The sequence below is a fragment of the Nicotiana tabacum genome, chromosome 5, assembly GCF_000715075.1.
Source record: "Nicotiana tabacum cultivar K326 chromosome 5, ASM71507v2, whole genome shotgun sequence".
NCBI lineage: Eukaryota > Viridiplantae > Streptophyta > Magnoliopsida > Solanales > Solanaceae > Nicotiana > Nicotiana tabacum.
In genome coordinates this window covers 80,331,976-80,355,427 of record NC_134084.1, presented here as the reverse complement: position 1 = coordinate 80,355,427, position 23,452 = coordinate 80,331,976, and positions in this window count along the sequence as shown.

Below are 23,452 nucleotides of genomic sequence, written 5' to 3'. Positions count from 1 at the left end.
GGTGATTCTCTCTGACAGACAAGTTGCTCAAAAGTAGGAAGTCATTCAAGATATCGGAAAAGGTCACCTAAGCAAAGATCTCCAATTGGGATAAGGCTGTTTGAGCTGCAAATACAAATGGTACTGGTGTGAAACAATCAGAGTTGGTGCAAAACAAAAGTCTTTTGAGACCGACTCAAGCTGATTGAGCAGAAGTCAAGCTGCCCAAGACTCAAGGCCACAAACCGACCACCATTTTCAAAACTGACCAATTTTTCTTTGTGTGAAACAGGAACAAAGCAGTGCAAGGAAAGTGGTTCAAAAAAAAAGAAAAAAAAAGAAGAAAAAGAAAAGAAAAAAAAAAGAAGGAAAAGAAGAAGAGAAGAGCCGACAGAGGGAAGTTTCTCAACTCTTTGTCTTTATTTGTCTTGCTAATTATGCATAAAATCCTGCCATTGATCTTCGCATTTTTCCTCCTAGGATAAAAGTCCTAGTCTGATGGATTTTCCTCTCAATATCTTAGTCTGATGAATCTTTCTCCTAAGATAGAAAACCTAGCCTGATGAATTTTCTCCTAGGATAGAAATCTTAGTCTGATGAATCTTTCTCCTAAGATAACAAAAATAGACCTAGTCTGATGAATCTTCTCCTAGGATCAAAATCTTAGTCTGATGAATTTTTCTCCTAAGATAGAAGACCTAGTCTGATGAACTTTCTCCTTGGATAAATGTCTTAGTATGATGAATTTTTCTCCTAAGATAGAAAACCTAGTCTGATGAATTTTCTCCTAGGATCAAAATCTTAGTCTGATGAATTTTTCTCCTAAGATAGAAAACCTAGTCTGATGAATTTTCTCCTAGGATAATTTGAAAAAAGGGAAATATGGATTTGAAAAAAAAACGAGTCAATTTTTAGTTTTCTTAAGTAATCAATGTTTAGTTTTCTTGAAATCAGGGGTCCTGCCTGGAGAATAGGGTCAGTCTTTATTTTAGTCAAGCTTAGTTTATAGTTTTTCTAGTCTATTCTTTAGTTTACTCTCATCATTGCATCAATAATACAAGTGGTTTACAATTTGCTAACGACTCACAAATCTTCCTAGTGCAAACTGGAGCAGAAAAAATTTCTTTTGTTTTGTCTGTTTTGTTGTAATCAGGCGCCCACCTGGAGAACAAGGGAAGACACCTCAAGTTTCAAGGGAAAGCAATTTCGAAGGAAGACAACTCGAGTTTCAAGGGAAAGCAGTTTCGAAGGAAGATAGTTCAAGTTTCGAGAGAAAATGGTTCAAGGTGCAAGGGAAAACAGTGTCAAGTAACAAGAAGAGTCGGTTCAAGTTCAGCAATCAGGCGTCCACCTGAAAAAAAAAGGGAATTCAATTCAGAATGCAATTCAGGTCAGCAACAAAAGAAGCTCACGTCAAGAATGCAAGTCAGCAGTCAAAGATGATCAACAGAAATTAGTCACAATCCAGAATAAAAAGAAAAGAAAAAACAAAAAGAAAGACAAGAAGTGAATCCAAATGCAGAAGTTAATGAAAGATGTGAGCTGCTCAAGACAGGGCTGAGGTCACAAGCTCTACATGTCCCGTCTTGGTTTGAAAAGCTGAAGAAGATTGAACCAACACCTGCGGCTAACAAACATCAAGATTCAGATCAGGGTCCGCATGAAGAACCAACCAAGACTCAAGGTCAAGCTTCAGAAGACTCATAGATATGAATCTTGTAACTCGTAGCTGATAGGCTTAGTTAGTCTTTTTTATTTTTGATTTTGATGTACTAACGGGACCGCGCACCAGAACCTCAGCGGAACGGCACCTCGACCGGCTCTCTACCTCGGTACTCCATCACCTCATTCACTTTTGAACTACACGTGGCCTGATTCCTTTATAGCCAAGAATATGTAGGCAGCTCAGATACCAGGGCTCGGTCACATTCCCTTTTTCTCTTAGTTTTGGTCTCCTTAAATAAGGGTCGGGTCAAAAAACCTGTCTAGTCGTTCTTTGTCCGAAAACTCTTCGCGTTTCCAGTCAAAGAGGGGCAGTTGTAGACATGTGATTTTTGACCCTCCCCAAAAAATTTCATATTTTAGCACGTAAATATTTAATTTAGGCCTAATATTGCTATTTTAATTAATTTTGACTCTTTTACTTTATTTTATTATAAGAAAAATGAAAATTACAAAAAAAGTATTCCACTAATGTTTTATAGTCATTTTTAATATTGAAAAATACCAAAAAATAATTTATTTCAATGGTCAGTCTTATTTTAACAGCTATTTTACTTAAGTAAGATTAATTAATAAATGAGATCATATTTTAATCTCGTTCGCTGGAAAAGAATAAAACTTGGGCTCGAGCAATCCATTTTTAAGCCTAATTTTGGACCTACCCCATAATTCCTAAGCTCGTACCCCTAACTTAATTCCTACCCGTATATAATAGTACTAACACCTAAAATAATAAGAAGAGAACACCCATTCTTCACAAAAAGAGATCGGCCGTCGGCCACACTTTAAAAAACACTCCTAAGAACAGTAGCCACCTCCACCTCCTTTAAGCAACTACAAGACTAAGCTGTGTAAGAATTTTGCTAAAGTTCTTGCACCCTTTTGGAGAAAGGTGGCACTTCGCCCATGAAGCTACTGAATTGCGCAAAACTTGGATGTGAGCTTCATAGGAAGTCTAAGTCTTGATGCTTAATTAGCCATCCTATTTTCAGGCGAGCTTGCTATTGACCACTTGTCTGCTAAGTTCCTGTCCTTAGCCTTTTTTTTTTCAACTGAAAAAATGGGCGTTCCTTGCTGCTCGAGCTGGCCTCGAATTCCCTCCCGGGTTTGGCTAGAACTTCGAATTTGGGTTGAAGATATTTGAGTTTTCCGGCGAGTTTCGAGTTCGCCGGCGAGTTCTCCATTCCCAGTCCATGTTTGTTCGAGATTTCTTGCCGAGTTTTCATCTTTGTAATCTCATATATAAAAAGGTCCGTTCTCTTAATTTTCATTTTTTTGCATTTTGTTACAATAGCTTGGAGAGTGTTTGGACTGTTTTTTCTTTATTTTATTTTCTTGTCATTTCGATTAGTGGTGTCATATTTCGCATTTTGGTTCAGATTCTGTTTGTTTCGTGTTCGTACTCAAAGGAACGAGATTAGTTTTAAGAGCATAAAGTGTTCAACAATTAAAAATTATCATGTTTTGAAAACCAAAATCTGTTACGGAAATTTTGACCATGAGTTACATTCCATGCTATTTCCTTTAAATTTTTGCTAATAAAACTCTTAGACAAGATGCTATTTTTCATACAAATTTAAGGATAACTTGATGTTACTAGTTATAATGAGATTTATAACTGTGATTGCAAATTTATGAAATCGTATAGTAATTCATGATTGAAATTTGAATTAAAGGAGGAAGGTGACCCAATTTCTTTCACAAATAATTTTCAGAATTCTGAGACCGTGACATAGTTATGATGCCCAATTCCCAATTTCGGGTGCGCATTTATGTGACCCAGATCCAAATCTCAACAATGTTAGTTAAAATATGTCGAGGACCGCAGATGCATTTATGTGACGTGGTTCAAGACATATTTTAATAACGTTGCAATCTTCCTAAAAATGAATAAAAGCGGTTAATAAGTTAAAATTGAACTATAGGCTAAAACATGTGTTAAAATCAGATAATAGGCTAATTATAACAATTGAGCGACCGTGCTAGAACCACGGAACTCGGGAATGCCTAATACCTTCTCCTGGGTTAACAGAATTCCTTACCCGGATTTCTGTGTTCGCGGATTGTAATACAGAGTCAATCTTTTCCTCGATTCGGGATTTGAACTGGTGACTTGGGACACCATAAAATTATCTCAAGTGACGACTCTGAATTTAATAAATAAATAATCCCGTTTCGATTGTCACTTTAAGTTGGAAAAAATCCCCTTATATATGCCTTCAGGGTTGTAGGTAAAAAAGAAGGTGTGACAATCCTAAGTAACAGCCAGGTATTCTATCAGATTTATCTTCAACTGTTGCAAAGCCACCGAGCTCTGAACATTGAGTCCTTGGATGAAAGCTTGAACAACCCAATCATTAGCGACTGATGGTAGGTCCATCCGTTCCATTTGGAATCAAGACACGAATTCTCTGAGCATTTTGTTGTCCTTCTGCCTTACCTTGAAAAGGTCAGACTTCCTGGTTTTAACCTTAATGGCTCTGGCATGTGCCTTTACGAAAGAATCTGCAAGTATAACAAACGAGTCAATAGAATTATGTGGTAAACTGTAGTACTATATCATAACTTCCTTTGACAAGGTCTCTCCGAATTTCTTTAGCAAGATAGATTTGATCTCGTCATCGTCTAGATCATTCCCTTTGATAGTACATGTGTAAGAGGTGACATGCTCGTTCGGATCGGTTATTCCATTGTATTTAGGAATTTCGGGCATGCAAAACTTCTTGGGGGTCGGCTTCGGAGCCGTGCTCAGGGGAAAAGGTTTTTGCATGAATTTTTGTAGTCCAGACCCTTCAATATCGGCGATGCCCCCAGGATTTGATCGACCCTGGAGTTGTAAGTTTCTACATTCTTGTTGTTTGCCTCGATCTTCTTTTCCCCCGACTCAATTCATTTTGTCAGTTCTTCGAGCATTTTCATGATTGCAGGATTGGTCTCGAATTCCTTCTCGTTCGATTTCTTTGAAACTGATTCGACCCTATGGAAACTTCCTGGGATGGCTCGGGCTCGATCCTACTCGGTGGTTGATTCTGGTTTTGGAGCTAGGCTATCGCTGCCTGTTGATCCTGCAACATTTCGAAGATCACCCACAGGCTGATCCTGCCATCTTCGTCGCCATGTGAGCTTTGCGCGGCTGACCGAACATCCCCACTAACGCTGCCCTCGGGATCGACGACCAAATTTGCATTGATGGCTACATTTCAGCTGACGTCAATTGGACCTACATCTGGAACTCCATCGAGGCCAACCCGGGTACGTCGTTCCCTGGTGCTATGTTATCATTTTCGCCGTGGTGGCCGGAATCATTGTCAACGTGTAGGGGTGCTGACTGAGAGTTCAACATTTTGGTTCTGGAATCAAAGATACTCCAAAGAACAAGTGTAAAATAGTGTGTGTCACACCTCCTTTTTCCGCCCCCGCGAGGGGTGAAGGAGTTTTTTCCAATTAAAGGACAATCGAAACGGGATTTGTTTGTTTATTTCAGAGTCGCCACTTGGGAGATTTAGGGTGTCCCAAGTCACCAATTTAATCCCGAATCGAGGAAAAGAATGACTTTGTATTACAGTCCGCGAACCAGAAATCCGGATAAGGAATTCTATTAACTCGGGAGAATGTGTTAGGCATTCCCGAGTTCCGTGGTTCTAGCACGGTCGCTCAACTGTCATATTCGGTTTGTTTATCTGATTCTATACAATTATGCGCTCATGTGCAAGTTTTAACTCTTTACCGCTTTTATCATTACATTTTTAAAAGAATGTGAACATCGTTTAAAAACATGTTTTTGGATTGCGTCACATGAAATGCACCCGCAATCCGGAACATATTTTTATTCAATGTTTTGGGATTTGGATTTGGGTCGCATGAAATGCACACCTGAGTTTAAGAAGGTAAGATTATTAAAATGCGCGCCTAAAACGATTAGCGTATTTATTATTTTGGGTAGGGCCGTGGAGTTCGCTAAGCTGCCGATCCCGAGTTCTAAATAATTAGAGCATACATTTTGTGAGGGCCCCGCAATCTGTGCGTTTTATTTGGCGAGGCTCGTCTCATTTATTTTTAAATGGACAAATCTTAAAGCGACTACATTTTCCTATTAAAATTAGTCTCTAAAATAAAGAAAGAAAATCCTAATTAATTACGAGCTTTTTTATTTATTTATTTATTTAAGAAAGCATGTCATACTAATTGCTAGATTAATACAAATATTGATGAAAAGGAATTTTACTAAAAATTCGAAATTATAAATAAAAATAAAAATTCGACAACTAATATTCAAAAGAATCAAATATAGCTAGATTAAAACTCGCATTGTTATAGAAAAAAAACTATTGAGATTAATTATTCACAACCATTTGAAATTAGATTTAACCATAATTACTAAGGCTTATTAGAAAGTTTATTAGACTTAAACGTTCTTCTAATCTTGCTTGAACTCAAATCATGCCTTAATGCCTAATTTACGAAATTTAATTTAAATTCATGCCTTAGCTAAATTTAGCTACTTGTTCATGATTAACCTACTGTTGATAATCTTGAAACCTTCATAACTAGTGAATTAACCCGTTTTGCCAAACCGATTCATTAAAGACTAACTTATGTTATTTTCTCTTATTCCAATTATTATTTAGTAATACATGAAATAGCCTAAATACAATCAATAAAAGGACCAAAGAAAAAGCGAAATTAAAACTTCAAAATTTCATTCTTCATATGTATTCATGCTTCCACATTATTAGCTTGCGATAGCTAGTATTACAGTCGTGTACCTGATATTGGAAGCAAAAGAAAAGGGAGATCAGCGGAAATTCAGTAGCATACAACAACAGCAACAACAACAACCCAGCAGAAATTTGACCCAGATTCAAGGCCCAGAAAACTTTGAAGAAAACCGAACAACTCAATAGAACAAACCCAAAAGTATGTAAACAAACTAAACAGCAACAACCCACTCGTGTATTAAAATCCGAAACTAATCTCGTTTCTCACTTTGTTTTTGTTTTCTCTTTTTAAACTCTATCACACCCTCTTCAGATTTTCAGAATGTATTCCTCTCTCCCTAAGTAAGTCTTTCAAGTTCAAGTCTAATATTCAAGTTTTTCTTTTAAGTTCTCCTCTCAAGTCTTCAAACTCTTATTCTTCTCCTCTTTAGTTCTGAAATTTTTTATCTCTCCCAAAATTCTCCTCCTTCTAAAAAATTCTTCCCTTCTTCATTCAATCCCCTCATCCCCCTTTATATACAAAGCAAGACCCCCCTTTACCTCTTTCCCCTTTATTAACCCAATATTCTTTTACTATGTGCACCCTTTAACTTTTTATTATTACCTATACTTTTATTTTAGTAAAAGTAGTCAACGTGGCCCCCCCATGTTTCCTCTTTTTGAAAAGGAGACATCATTATCAACCTTTTCCTTTTTGCTTTTATTATTATGTCTTGTCCCCCATCATAATTAAATAATCCGTAATTGGTTAATTCCCGTTTTATCCCTAAAACTACTGTTACGCCCTAATTCAAAATCTGTTCAAACTTCAGAATTGTCTAAGAACCTAAAATTAAATTATCAGCTATAACCAATCTCTAATCCAGTTCAATCAACAAATTCAAACTTAAATGATGAACAACAAATCAACAATCGGAATTATTTTGACTGAACATATATTTTCAGATTCAATAATATTAACAAATTGAACATAACAAATAAGGATTTGAATTTCTAAATTCAATAATCATTTGATCTTTAAACTAAATCTAACAACGTTACAACCAAGATGAATATTCAAATTAAATCAAGCATTTAAAACATAAACTCACATTAAATCACCGGATTAAGAACGAACTTCAAACAAAAGATGAACACGAATTAAACTAATCAAGAAATAATTAATTGAATTTCAACTTGAACCTAACAACATTAACAATTTCTAAAAAAATACATAAAACACATGAAATAAACTGAAGAAATAATTAATTAAATTTCAATTCGAAATCTAACAACATTAAAATTAAACTAACAACTTCTTTTACAAAAATAAATAGAAACACATGAAATAAACTGAAAAAAAATAATTAATTAAATTTCAATTTGAATCTAAAAATTGAACTAACAAAAACACATGAACAAACTGAAAAACTAATTAATTAAACGATAAACACGAACAAAACAAAATCAAACATTTACCGATTTTAGATCCGAGAATATCAAAACAAAAATACGGACAAAATGAAACTCAAGCCCACTAACCGGATCGGAATGACGACGAACTCGAACGAAAACAAATCTGCCCGGAAACAATTATCGCACCAAAATAACTTGACGCCGAAGACGACCACGAACGGACGATCGAAGAAGATGGTCGTTTGGCGTCGTTTGAAGACGACGCAGCGGCAACGAGGATACAGTGAAGCAGCAGGCAGCAGCAGTCTTTGACACAGCAGCAGAAATTGGATCAAAAGTTTAACACGTTCAATTGGGGAAGCAGCAACGAGCTGGAAGACGCAGCCGTGGCAGCGAGGTGGTCGTCCATGGCTGGACGTAGCAACAACAACAGTGACGATGCTGCAGTGGCTATGACGAAGGAGAAGAAACATCAGTGATGGTGGTTTGGACGTGAAGCAGATGCTCGACGAGCAGAAACGCAACAACACTGCTGCTCGTCAATGGCGGACGGTGGAGGGGTCGTTTGAAAAGGTGAAGCAGCAGCGATGAAGTGTTGTGGTCGTGCGTCGTGGTGGGCTTGGACGATGAAGAAGACGACACAGCAGGGGTGGTCGTTGAGGGTGGTGAAGCAGCGAGAGGGAGGGGCAGTCATGGCAGCTGGAGGGGAGGTTGAGGAAGATGATATAGTAGGGGGGCGGGTAGCTTTTTTCTAGATTTAGGTTTTTTTTTTGTTTTTTTTTTGTTTTTGTTTTATGAAAAGTGAAAGAAAAAATGAAAAGGGGGTTTGGGTCTTTTGGGTTATGGACTGGGCCGACCCAGTTCGAAATGGACTGGGTCGTTTGGGAAGATTGGGGTCTCTTTGGGCCTGTGACTTGAATTTGAAGAAGAGCCCCATTCCGATTTTTTTTGTATTTTTGCTCTCTTTTCTTCTTTTATTTTTCTAAAACTAAATTCTAAAAATCCTTAAATTATTATTAAGTTATAAAAGCGCAAATTAACTCCCAATAACAATTAACGCACAATTAAGTAATAATTAAGCATAAAATTGTACATTTGGACATTAAATGCTAAAAATGCAAAAGATGCCTATTTTTGTAATTTTTAATTTTTGTAAAACAAACTTAATTACTAACAATTGTAGACTTAAATCCTACATGCAAAATGCGACATATTTTTGTATTTTTTATTAATTTTAACAAATAAACATGCACAGACAAATACAAATAATTATCCAAAAATGTCACAAAAATTCTCAAATTGCACACCAAGGAAAATCATTTTATTTTGAATTTTTTGGGAGTAATTCTTTCATAGGGCAAAAATCACGTGCTTACAGCTGTCCCTCTTTGCCCGAAGACACGAAGGGTTTTCGTGCAAAGATAAAATGAGCGATTTTTGCCCATCCGAGTACTCCGTGTGAAGCATTTTTTGAAAAATATTTAACCGAACCTTTACTTCAAAGGTTTCCTACATATCCCTGGCTAAAGAAGAATCAGGTTAATGTAGTTCAGGAAGTTTTGGTAGCTGGGACTACCATGGGACTGCAATGTTACTGCTGTTGCATGCTATTACCACTGCTTACCGATCTCCTTGTTACACCGTGCTTAAAAGAAAACAAGAAGCTAGGCTAGACTACGGATCATAAGATCTCATCTATCTTCAACTTGTTCTTGTTGCCTTGCTTTCTTGTCGGCTTGTGTTTCTTCCGGTGCTTTTCTTCCGAGACTTTGGGGATGACACTGGCCTTTTGCTTTTCTGAATACCAGTTTTCATCATTTTGTTCGGTCCGCTGGGGACATGGCTTTCTTCATTAAGCTTTTCGGCGGTTCCTCTGGGGGTACGGCTCTCTTCATCAGATTTGTTATGCTGGGCATAATTTAATGTTCACATGCCGTTTCTTTCAAGACGCGTCTTTTCTTCCTTTTGACTCATGCGCTTGAACTTGTGATGGGACCTCTTGTTGCAACCTTCTACTTTCCGGTGCTGGGGATTTTTATTATTTCCTGTTGGGGATTCCTGTTGTAACCTTCTGCCTTCCGGAGGGGCTACTGATTTCAAGACCTGAAGTATAAGACTGAAAAGTATTCCTCTCGTTATACAGGTGGGCGCCTGAGACGTGAAATGTAAAGACTGAAAAGTGTTCCTCTCGTTATGTAGGTGGGCGCCTGAGACATGAAATGTAAAGACTGAAAAGTATTCCTCTCGTTATACAGGTGGGCGCCTAAGACATGAAATGTAAAGACTGAAAAGTATTCCTCTCGTTATGTAGGTGGGCGCCCGAGACATGAAATGTAAAGACTGAAAAGTATTCCTCTCGTTATACAGGTGGGCGCCTGACTTCAACAGCAACTTTGAAAAATAAAACGCCTTTCCTCTCTTCAGGCGGGCTCCTGACTTCAACAAACAACTTTGAAAAATAAAACGCCTTTCCTATCTTCAGGCGTGCTCCTGACTTCAACAAACAACTCTGAAAATAGAATGCCATTCCTTTCTTTAGGCTGGCGAGATTTCAACAATTTTTAAAAATAAAAAACGCCTTTCCTCTCTTCAGGCGGGCTCCTGACTTCAACAACTTTGAAAATAAAATGTCATTCCTTTCTTTAGGCTGGCGAGATTTCAACAACTTTTAAAATAAAACGCCTTTCCTCTCTTCAAGCGAGCTCCTGATTTCAACAACAACTTTTGAAAATAAAGTGTCATTCCTTCCTTTAGGTTGGCGAGATTTAAACAACTTTAAAAATAAAACGCCTTTCCTCTCTTCAGGCGGGCTCCTGACTTCAACAACAACTTTTGAAAATAAAGTGTCATTCCTTCCTTTAGGTTGGCGAAATTTAAACAACTTTAAAAATAAAACGTCTTTCCTCTCTTCAGGCGGGCTCCTGACTTCCACAACAACTTTTGAAAATAAAGTGTCATTCCTTCCTTTAGGTTAGCGAGATTTAAACAACTTTAAAAATAAAACGCCTTTCCTCTCTTCAGGCGGGCTCCTGACTTCAACAACAACTTTTGAAAATAAAGTGTCATTCCTTCCTTTAGGTTGGCGAGATTTAAACAACTTTAAAAATAAAACGCCTTTCCTCTCTTCAGGCGGGCTCCTGACTTCAACAACTTTAAAAAATAAACGTCTTTCCTCTCTTCAGGCGGGCTCCTGATTTCAACAACAACTTTTGAAAATAAAGTGTCATTCCTTACTTTAGGTTGGCGAGATTTAAACAACTTTAAAAATAAAACGCCTTTCCTCTCTTCAGGCGGGCTCCTGACCTCAACAACAACTTTGAAAAATAAAGTGTCATTCATTCCTTTAGGTTGGCGAGATTTAAACAACTTTAAAAATAAAACGCCTTTCCTCTCTTCACGCGGGCTCCTGACTTCAACAACTTTGAAAAATAAACGCCTTTCCTCTCTTCAGGCGGGCTCCTGATTTCAACAACAACTTTTGAAAATAAAGTGTCATTCCTTCCTTTAGGTTGGTGAGATTTAAACAACTTTAAAAATAAAACGTCTTTCCTCTCTTCAGGCGGGCTCCTGACTTCAACATCAACTTTTGAAAATAAAGTGTCATTCCTTCCTTTAGGTTGGCGAGATTTAAACAACTTTAAAAATAAAACGCCTTTTCTCTCTTCAGGCGGGCTCCTGACTTCAACAACTTTGAAAAATAAACGCCTTTCCTCTCTTCAGGCGGACTCCTGATTTCAACAACAACTTTTGAAAATAAAGTGTCATTCCTTCCTTTAGGTTGGCGAGATTTCAACAACTTTTAAAAATAAAACGTCTTTCCTCTCTTCAGGCGGGCTCTTGACCTCAACAACAACTTTGAAAATAAAATCTTATTTGAGGGCGGATGAACCCGACATATCCTATTTGAGGGCGGATGAACCCGACATATCCTATTTGAGGGCGGATGAACCCGACAAATCCTATTTGAGGGTGGATGAACCCGAAATATCCTATTCGAGGGCGGATGAACCCAAGATATCCTATTCGAGGGCGGATGAACCCAAGATATCCTATTCGAGGGCGGATGAACCCAAAATATCCTATTCGAGGGCGGATGAACCCAAGATATCCTATTCGAGGGCGGATGGACCCAAGATATCCTATTCGAGGTCGGATGGACCCAAAATATCATATTCGAGGGCGGATGAACCCAAGATATCCTATTCGAGGGCGGATGAACCCAAGATATCCTATTCGAGGGCGGATGAACCCAAGATATCCTATTCGAGGGCGGATGAACCCAAGATATCCTATTCGAGGGCGGATGAACCCAAGATATCCTATTCGAGGGCGGATGAACCCAAGATATCCTATTCGAGGGCGGATGAACCCAAAATATCCTATTCGAGGGCGGATGAACCCAAGATATCCTATTCGAGGGCGGATGAACCCAAGATATCCTATTCGAGGGCGGATGAACCCAAGATATCCTATTCGAGGGCGGATGAACCCAAGATATCCTATTCGAGGGCGGATGAACCCAAGATATCCTATTCGAGGGCGGATGAACCCAAGATATCCTATTCGAGGGCGGATGAACCCAAAATATCCTATTCGAGGGCGGATGAACCCAAGATATCCTATTCGAGGGCGGATGAACCCAAGATATCCTATTCGAGGGCGGATGAACCCAAGATATCCTATTCGAGGGCGGATGAACCCAAGATATCCTATTCGAGGGCGGATGAACCCAAGATATCCTATTCGAGGGCGGATGAACCCAAGATATCCTATTCGAGGGCGGATGAACCCAAGATATCCTATTCGAGGGCGGATGAACCCAAGATATCCTATTCGAGGGCGGATGAACCCAAAATATCCTATTCGAGGGCGGATTAACCCAACTAGGAAGTGCGTCTCCTACGAGTAAAACTTGTATGAACCAAAATCAGGAAGTGCGTCTCCTATGGGAAAAATAACTTAGGAAGTGCGTCTCCTAGGGTAAAAATAAACTTTTAGGAAGTGCGTCTCCTATGCATGAAATTTTAATTTAGGAAGTGCGTCTCCTATGCATGAAATTAAACTTAGGAAGTGCGTCTCCTATGGGTAAAAATAACTCAGGAAGTGCGTCTCCTATGGGTAAAAATAACTCAGGAAGTGCGTCTCCTATGGGAAAAATAACTTAGGAAGTGCGTCTCCTAGGGTAAAAATAAACTTTTAGGAAGTGCGTCTCCTATGAGTGAAACCTTAATGATTTTGAAATAGGAAGTGCGTCTCCTATGCCTGAAAATAAACTTAGGAAGTGCGTATCCTATTGGTAAAACTAAACTTAGGAAGTGCGTCTCCTATTGGTAAAACTAAACTTAGGAAGTGCGTCTCCTATGCGTGAACCATTTCCTTAAAAACTTGTGTTGTCTTCCCTCGCAACTGCCGGGGATAACACTGTTGGGGAATTTTTTACTTACCTGTTGGGGGATAAAATGTTATCAGCTGGGGATAACGCTGTCGAGGATAACACTGCTGGGGGATTTTGATTCTTCAAAACTAGTGCTTCACTCTTCGGAAGGCTGCTGGGAATGGCACTGGCCGGCCTTTTGCTTCTTCGAGAATAAGTTTCATCCTTTTGTTCCGTCCGCAGGGGAACAACTTCCTTCATTAAAACTTGTTATGCTGGGGGTAACACTGGTTCAAAGACCACTTCCCTTGAGACTGGTACTATATTTTATTCTTCCATAAATGGGTACCTGACTTCCAGAAAATTTTCTAAATGAAAGGAAAATTTTCTGCCCCAGTTTGATAACCTCTCTTGTGGCATGAATTTCCGTCATCATTGTCATTTCCTTTACCTGTTTCAAATCAAACAAAATTTGTTAGTTTAAAACGCGGTGGTTGGTTGTGATACTCCTACCGGGATGACTTTTCCCTTCCTCCTTCCCTGCTCTGCGTTCCAAACTTGTTGGGGATGATATTAATTGCTGGGGATAATCCCTTTCTGCTGGGGATATCCCTCTTCATGCTCATTGCTCTCCTTGATTTGTCCACGGGCCTTGGCCTTGAGGTTTATCACCTTTGATTTCGGCAAGGATATCTCTCTTGACACTCGTCAATCCTTTTGTCAATTCTCTTTTGCTGGGGATATCTTTCTTGACACTGGCCTCACGCTTGTTCCTTGCTGACTATACCACTTGGATGTACTAGTCAGATCTTATCTTGCATAATTGGAAAGCTGATGGCATATTTTGAAGTCATTTCTCTCTTGTTCTGACCAAACATACTCTACTAGGGAATTTTTCTATGAAAGGAGAAAGATAAAAAGGAACAGAATAAAAGACAAAGGAAAAAGATGACTCTTTAACAAAAGAAGCTATAAATAAAAGCCTATGAAACGCAGATACCGACTCTAATAATCATGACATGCACATGTGGCCTATCCTCTGCCGTCAATCGTCTTTCAAGATCTTCACTTGGCGATTCCCCATCTGATTCTCAATCTTATTCGACTTGTAGTGCCCGAAGGGTTTTCACTATCAAGCCTCTCTCATTTTGGTTTTTCTCTCAGCTTTCATCGCCTTATGGTGTCCGTAAAGATTTTCACCGATAAGACTCTCTCATTTGTATCACTTTCCAGCTGGGGATTTTGAGTGTTGCCGGTATGATTCTCTCTGCTGGGGATTAGAGTTTTTCTGCTGTGGAACAGAGTGTTATGTTCACCGGTACGACTCTCATTTGTCTGACTTGTCATCTTTTGAAGAATGATCAGAAGGTCTTTCTTTGGACCGTAATGTGAGATTTTGGATAGGCTTAGAAAGAAAGGGTATTAAAGGCTCAAAACAAAATAAACTTGGGGTTCAAAATTACAACCTTCGGAACCATATTTGCTTACAACAAGCGCAACTCTTGCCCCAGTTTCTAGCTTGGGGATTTTTTATTTTTTTTATACTATGTTACATTATGCATACTATGCACATTATGCACCCTATGACCGAGCCGTGAGGCGCCTACGTATCCTTTTTGAGGAATCAGGTCAAACGTAGTTCCCAATTCCTCTGTTTTTTTCTGACTTTTCTTTTTTGTTATCATTTTTCTTTTCTTCTTTTTTTTTCATTTTTCTTTTGTCGTTTTGTTGATTTTTTTTTCTTTTTTCTTTTTGTGTTTTTTTCCTTTTTCTTTTCTTATCTTTTTATGTTTGTGTTTCTACTCTTTGCTACTGATTCCGAAAGAGGGGTATGAAAGAAAACAAATAAGGCTCAAAGGATTAACGAAGGAGAAAATGTTTAGATAGCAGAATAAAATGCCTTAGTCATTCCAATCTTCAAAACACGCCAAGCACAAACAACACCATTAAATATTCACCACATCTTCTGATTGTGCCGGACTTGATAACCATATGCATACATTTGCCTTTTTCTTTTGTCATTTTTAAAGCACCGTTGGGCAATACTCTCATTTGATTTTATGGTTTTTCTTTATGTTTTATTTGCCCCAGTTCGACATGACTCGAGCTCCGAATAATCTCAAACCGTCTTTATTCCTTTTAAATGTTCCGATCACCTCCCAATGGTTTTATGATTATCTTTTAAGATCAGGCCCAAACTGTGTGCGGATGTCATGTCACCAGAATCGGCGCTGAACAAAAATGATAAAAGGACCAAACAAAAAGATGACTGGAAATAATAAAAGACCGGATTTTGCATTAGATTACCGGTGAAATGGTTTGGATAACAAAACAAACGAAACAAACCAGAATAAAATCCTAAAATAGCCTGGACAAAACTTAAACAAACCGCTATGACAAAATGGAAAGAAAAGAAGGTTTGACACAAGACAATATCCAGATTACAACCCTAAGAATAATCCGGACAACAGAAATGACAACAAAATAAGACACCAAAAGCTTCTCTCTTGCTAACCAAGGAACAGAGCGTCCTCCCATTTTATCAAAACTGGCATCTCAGCCACTGAGCTTCGCATCAGTATTGCCCAGACCATTGCCAACTTCAATATCATCAACGTTAGTCAACAAGTCCCAATAGGATTCGAGTGCTTCTGTTATCAGGCCTGATCCCCGCAAAGTGTGCTTCTCGGTCCTGTATTTTCGGCTTACCACAAACCAACCACCTTACCTTTCTTTGTGATTCAAAGCAAAACAGGTTAGAATGGACTCAGTCGGTCCTCATTATTAACAACATCTTTTTTTCCTTTTTTTTCATTTTCTTTTCATTTTTTTTCATTCTTTTTCTTTTTTGTTGTGGTCGAATCTTATGGAGATTGCCTACGTATCATGACCCCGCATGAATCAGACCTTGCGTAGTTCGGACCAATAAAAGATAAATAATAATAAAACATTTGTTTTTTTTGGAATTTTCAATTTTCATATTAAAACGAACTTGATTACAAAAGTTTAAAAACTGACCATACTAACAGACTTTGACAAAAGACAACAAACGGCCTCGAAAATCAAATAACTCGCATACTCTAATCAAAGAATTACAAACTCAAAAACAAACGATCAGTTCCTTTCCCCGTTTGACAAATGCAACCAAACAGTTATTTTTTGCAAATGTGGCCCCTTCCAAATTTCATATGAATTTTAAGGCCGGGGAGGATTATTTTATGACACTTTACAAACTTGCCCATTCTTTTACGAAAATAGCCTTTCGACAACTGAAAGATACTCTAAGGCTATTTCGGCAAGAACGATTTAAGACGCGGCCGAAGCTGACTTGGCTTATTTTTGACTAAAAATCCAAACGGTGTTCACCTGATCGCTGACTCTTTGTTTTTTTTTCAAATTACAATGAAAACCTAGTGTTGCAAACACGGCCTTTCAGCGCCTCGGGGACGAAAATTTTTAAGGCTGTGTGAGTCAACTGGACCAAAATCCTAAAAAAATGACCCAAGGTGGCTGTTTATACAAAGTCAGCCTTCCGGCGTCCCTTTCGGGAACATTCGGCTATTTTTGACAAAAACAGCATCACCCGACTTATTTATGACTCTTTTTATCATTTTTTCAAAAAATAGAAAACTCAATATTGCAAACACGGCCTTTCAACGCTTCGGGGACGAAGATTTTTAAGGCTGTGGGGGTCAACTGGACCAAATCTTAAACATGACCCAAAAAGTGGCTGTTTTTGCAAGGTCAGCCTTCCTGCGTCCCTTTCGGGAACATTCAGCTATTTTTGACAAAACAGCATCACCCGACTTATTTATGACAAAATTAAAATTTTGACATGTTTTTTATTTATTTGTTTTTTTTTTGGCTATTTTAGCAAAAAGGGAGGTTGGACCCGATGAGGGTTGCCTACGTATCTCACATCCGGTGAGAATCAAACCCGCGTAGTTCGGGAGATCATGAATAAAGTAAATAAACTAATTTTTTTATATATATATATATATTTTGAAGGAAAAACCTATAAAGAAGAAATGAAGCATTTTTGCAAAGAAGGATTTCTAAAGAAAAAGATTTTAAATTTTTTTGAATTTCAAAAGAAAAACATCTAAAGAAGAAAGAAAATATTTTTCGAATTTTACTTCCAATGAAAGAAACACTTCCAAAACATATTTTTGAATTTTGAATTCTCTTTTCAATTTTGAAAGAAGAATGAAAATAGTTTCGGATTTTTTTTTGTAAAAAAAAAAACAATTAAAAAGACTTTCTAAAGAAATCAATAATGGAAAATATTTTTGGATTTTTTTTTTGAAAATTGGGGGTCTAAAAAACTTTTCTAGAAAGGAAATAAAGAAAAATACTTTTTGGATTTATATATATATATATATATATATATATAATATAATAAAACCACGTTCAACGCAAGACTCTTTTTATTTTCATTTTTGACATTTTCATAAACAAATAAATAAATAAAAAAAACATTTTAAAAACAAGACTCTTTTTTCATTTTCATTTTTCATGGCGAGACAAACTATTTTTCTTTTTCTTCTTTTTTCTTTATTTTGAAAACAAGACAAAGTGAAGATTTTTTTCTTTTCGTTTCAACAAAATGACCAACCTATTCTTCAACCTAAAAATAAGAGACTCTTTCCTATTTTTTCTTTTGCTTTTTTGAGTGAAACAAACTATATAAAAAAAATATTTTTCTTTTTTTTTTTCCCAAAATTTCGGCAAAATTTCGCCAGTGTTTGGGGCATTGGGGTTTTTTTTTCTTTCTAAAATAGACAATTAACTCTCTACACAGTTACTTCCCTCTTTTTCGCAATTTCCAATATTCCCGATTTTTCGAAGCCGGTCAGCATGCAAGTCCGAAACAAGTAAATGCATAAAGCACACAGTATGCAGCAGAATGGTCTTTTCACTTCAGGTTGCTAGTCCTAGACGGACCCAACCCCTGTGTTGAGTCCCCTAAGTCAAATGCGCATGATGCAAATAAGCGTTCCTAGTAGGGATCCGGCATGTGGCTTTGTTATACTAGGTTCAGAACCTAGGTGTTTGTTCTAGACCTGGCTTACCCGAGCGGACAGCTCGAGCCGAGGGGGGGCAGCGTACCGGGAATACAGAAGCTTCACCGACTTAGCTACTTGTCCGAACCTCGTTCTAAATTGGAATTTGACACTATACAGAAAAGAAGTCATACGAAGTACACCATTCTTCATGATTCAGAAGACTCAGAGAGGAGATGGGTTTCGACACAGTTTATATACAGTTCACGTAATATCAAAACGGTAAAAGGCAACCAATTAGCACATTGAGCCAAAACATGTAACAAAATCAGATAAAACCAAATATAACAATTTATATAAGCTCGAATTTCTAACCCTGAACCAGTGGTTCTGGGTTATCCTCCCCAGCAGAGTCGCCAGAGCTGTCACACCTCCTTTTTCCGCCCCCGCGAGGGGTGGAGGAGTTTTTTCCAATTAAAGGACAATCGAAACGGGATTTGTTTATTTATTTCAGAGTCGCCACTTGGGAGATTTAGGGTGTCCCAAGTCACCAATTTAATCCCGAATCGAGGAAAAGAATGACTCTGTATTACAGTCCGCGAACCAGAAATCCGGATAAGGAATTCTATTAACCCGGGAGAAGGTGTTAGGCATTCCCGAGTTCCGTGGTTCTAGCACGGTCGCTCAACTGTCATATTCAGCTTGTTTATCTGATTTTATACAATTATGCGCTCATGTGCAAGTTTTAACTCTTTACCGCTTTTATCATTACATTTTTAAAAGAATGTGAACATCGTTTAAAAACATGTCTTTGGATTGCGTCACATGAAATGCACCCGCAATCCGGAACACATTTTTATTCAATGTTTTGGGATTTGGATTTGGGTCGCATGAAATGCACACCTGAGTTTAAGAAGGTAAGATTATTAAAATGCGCGCCTAAAGCGATTAGCGTATTTATTATTTTGGGTAGGGCCGTGGAGTTCGCTAAGCGGCCGATCCCGAGTTCTAAATAATTAGAGCATACATTTTGTGAGGGCCCCGCAATCTGTGCGTTTTATTTGGCGAGACTCGTCTCATTTATTTTTAAATGGACAAATCTTAAAGCGACTACAATTTTCTATTAAAATTAGTCTCTAAAATAAAGAAAGAAAATCCTAATTAATTACGAGCTTTTTTATTTATTTATTTATTTAAGAAAGCATGTCATACTAATTGCTAGATTAATACAAATATTGATGAAAAGGAATTTTACTAAAAATTCGAAATTATAAATAAAAATAAAAATTCGACAACTAATATTCAAAAGAATCAAATATAGCTAGATTAAAACTCGCATTGTTATAGAAAAAAAACTATTGAGATTAATTATTCACAACCATTTGAAATTAGATTTAACCATAATTACTAAGGCTTATTAGAAAGTTTATTAGACTTAAACGTTCTTCTAATCTTGCTTGAACTCAAATCATGCCTTAATGCCTAATTTACGAAATTTAATTTAAATTCATGCCTTAGCTAAATTTAGCTACTTGTTCATGATTAACCTACTGTTGATAATCTTGAAACCTTCATAACTAGTGAATTAACCCGTTTTGCCAAACCGATTCATTAAAGACTAACTTATGTTATTTTCACTTATTCCAATTATTATTTAGTTAATACATGAAATAGCCTAAATACAATCAATAAAAGGACCAAAGAAAAAACGAAATTAAAACTTCAAAATTTCATTCTTCATATGTATTCATGCTTCCACATTATTAGCTTGCGATAGCTAGTATTACAGTCGTGTACCTGATATTGGAAGCAAAAGAAAAGGGAGATCAACGGAAATTCAGTAGTGTAAATACACAACAACCCAGCAGCAATTTGACTCAGAAAACTTTGAAGAAAACCGAACAACTCAATAGAACAAACCCAAAAGTATGTAAACAAACTAAACAGCAACAACCCACTCGTGTATTAAAATCCGAAACTAATCTCGTTTCTCACTTTGTTTTTGTTTTCTCTTTTTAAACTCTATCACACCCTCTTCAGATTTTCAGAATGTATTCCTCTCTCCCTAAGTAAGTCTTTCAAGTTCAAGTCTAATATTCAAGTTTTTCTTTTAAGTTCTCCTCTCAAGTCTTCAAACTCTTATTCTTCTCCTCTTTAGTTCTGAAATTTTTTATCTCTCCCAAAATTCTCCTCCTTCTAAAAAATTCTTCCCTTCTTCATTCAATCCCCTCATCCCCCTTTATATACAAAGCAAGACCCCCCTTTACCTCTTTCCCCTTTATTAACCCAATATTCTTTTACTATGTGCACCCTTTAACTTTTTATTATTACCTATACTTTTATTTTAGTAAAAGTAGTCAACGTGGCCCCCCCATGTTTCCTCTTTTTGAAAAGGAGACATCATTATCAACCTTTTCCTTTTTGCTTTTATTATTATGTCTTGTCCCCCATCATAATTAAATAATCCGTAATTGGTTAATTCCCGTTTTATCCCTAAAACTACTGTTACGCCCTAATTCAAAATCTGTTCAAACTTCAGAATTGTCTAAGAACCTAAAATTAAATTATCAGCTATAACCAATCTCTAATCCAGTTCAATCAACAAATTCAAACTTAAATGATGAACAACAAATCAACAATCGGAATTATTTTGACTGAACATATATTTTCAGATTCAATAATATTAACAAATTGAACATAACAAATAAGGATTTGAATTTCTAAATTCAATAATCATTTGATCTTTAAACTAAATCTAACAACGTTACAACCAAGATGAATATTCAAATTAAATCAAGCATTTAAAACATAAACTCACATTAAATCACCGGATTAAGAACGAACTTCAAACAAAAGATGAACACGAATTAAACTAATCAAGAAATAATTAATTGAATTTCAACTTGAACCTAACAACATTAACAATTTCTAAAAAAATACATAAAACACATGAAATAAACTGAAGAAATAATTAATTAAATTTCAATTCGAAATCTAACAACATTAAAATTAAACTAACAACTTCTTTTACAAAAATAAATAGAAACACATGAAATAAACTGAAAAAAAATAATTAATTAAATTTCAATTTGAATCTAAAAATTGAACTAACAAAAACACATGAACAAACTGAAAAACTAATTAATTAAACGATAAACACGAACAAAACAAAATCAAACATTTACCGATTTTAGATCCGAGAATATCAAAACAAAAATACGGACAAAATGAAACTCAAGCCCACTAACCGGATCGGAATGACGACGAACTCGAACGAAAACAAATCTGCCCGGAAACAATTATCGCACCAAAATAACTTGACGCCGAAGACGACCACGAACGGACGATCGAAGAAGATGGTCGTTTGGCGTCGTTTGAAGACGACGCAGCGGCAACGAGGATACAGTGAAGCAGCAGGCAGCAGCAGTCTTTGACACAGCAGCAGAAATTGGATCAAAAGTTTAACACGTTCAATTGGGGAAGCAGCAACGAGCTGGAAGACGCAGCCGTGGCAGCGAGGTGGTCGTCCATGGCTGGACGTAGCAACAACAACAGTGACGATGCTGCAGTGGCTATGACGAAGGAGAAGAAACATCAGTGATGGTGGTTTGGACGTGAAGCAGATGCTCGACGAGCAGAAACGCAACAACACTGCTGCTCGTCAATGGCGGACGGTGGAGGGGTCGTTTGAAAAGGTGAAGCAGCAGCGATGAAGTGTTGTGGTCGTGCGTCGTGGTGGGCTTGGACGATGAAGAAGACGACACAGCAGGGGTGGTCGTTGAGGGTGGTGAAGCAGCGAGAGGGAGGGGCAGTCATGGCAGCTGGAGGGGAGGTTGAGGAAGATGATATAGTAGGGGGGCGGGTAGCTTTTTTCTAGATTTAGGTTTTTTTTTTGTTTTTTTTTTGTTTTTGTTTTATGAAAAGTGAAAGAAAAAATGAAAAGGGGGTTTGGGTCTTTTGGGTTATGGACTGGGCCGACCCAGTTCGAAATGGACTGGGTCGTTTGGGAAGATTGGGGTCTCTTTGGGCCTGTGACTTGAATTTGAAGAAGAGCCCCATTCCGATTTTTTTTGTATTTTTGCTCTCTTTTCTTCTTTTATTTTTCTAAAACTAAATTCTAAAAATCCTTAAATTATTATTAAGTTATAAAAGCGCAAATTAACTCCCAATAACAATTAACGCACAATTAAGTAATAATTAAGCATAAAATTGTACATTTGGACATTAAATGCTAAAAATGCAAAAGATGCCTATTTTTGTAATTTTTAATTTTTGTAAAACAAATTTAATTACTAACAATTGTAGACTTAAATCCTACATGCAAAATGCGATTTTTTTTGTATTTTTTATTAATTTTAATAAATAAACATGCACAAACAAATACAAATAATTATCCAAAAATGTCACAAAAATTCTCAAAATTGCACACCAAAGAAAATTATTTTATTTTGAATTTTTTGGGAGTAATTCTTTCATAGGGCAAAAATCACGTGCTTACAGTGTGTGTGTGTTATGAAAGTTTGTATCACGTAATCACTATTATCTTTAGCCCCACAGTGAGCGCCAAACTGTTTTCCCTCAAAATCGGATAACAATTGAATTTACACGCGGTTTTAAGGATACGTGATATAACTTGATACAAATTAAGTAAACAAATTAATACTTATTGAAATTGATGATAAGAAAATAAATGCAAACCACACAAATTGAACAGCCTTATCCTTTGAGTTTGATCACGCTCTAGCTAGAAAATATCTCAACTAATGTTAGAACAGAATAACAAGATGATAAGAACTAGAAATGATCAGTATATTGCTTTCTTTGTGTGTGTTCTGTGTCTTACAAATGATAAAAAAAAACTCCTTTATATAGTAGGAGTATCCTACTCTTGGTATAATTCTATACAAGGTAAAAAATCTCATGATTTGCTATTTAATCGGCCTCTTCTTGATACGTAACGAGATTTTCACCGTGATCTTCGACCGATTGCGGATATTTCGGCCCTCCGTTATTTGACTCGGCAAGTTTTCCTCGATCTTGTTCGGTCCCAGGGTCACGAGCTCGACGATCTAATTTTGCGCCTTGGTTTGATATAACCCGAGCTCAAGCTTTGACCTGCTATGTTTCAGCCTCGATTGGTCACTCAATAGGCGAACCCGGTTTCGACCGTATACAATGTATAAATTATTAATTTAGAACCTAACAACTTAGAAGAAATAGAATCCCAAATCCATTAATTTCGAATCATGACTCCGCCTCTG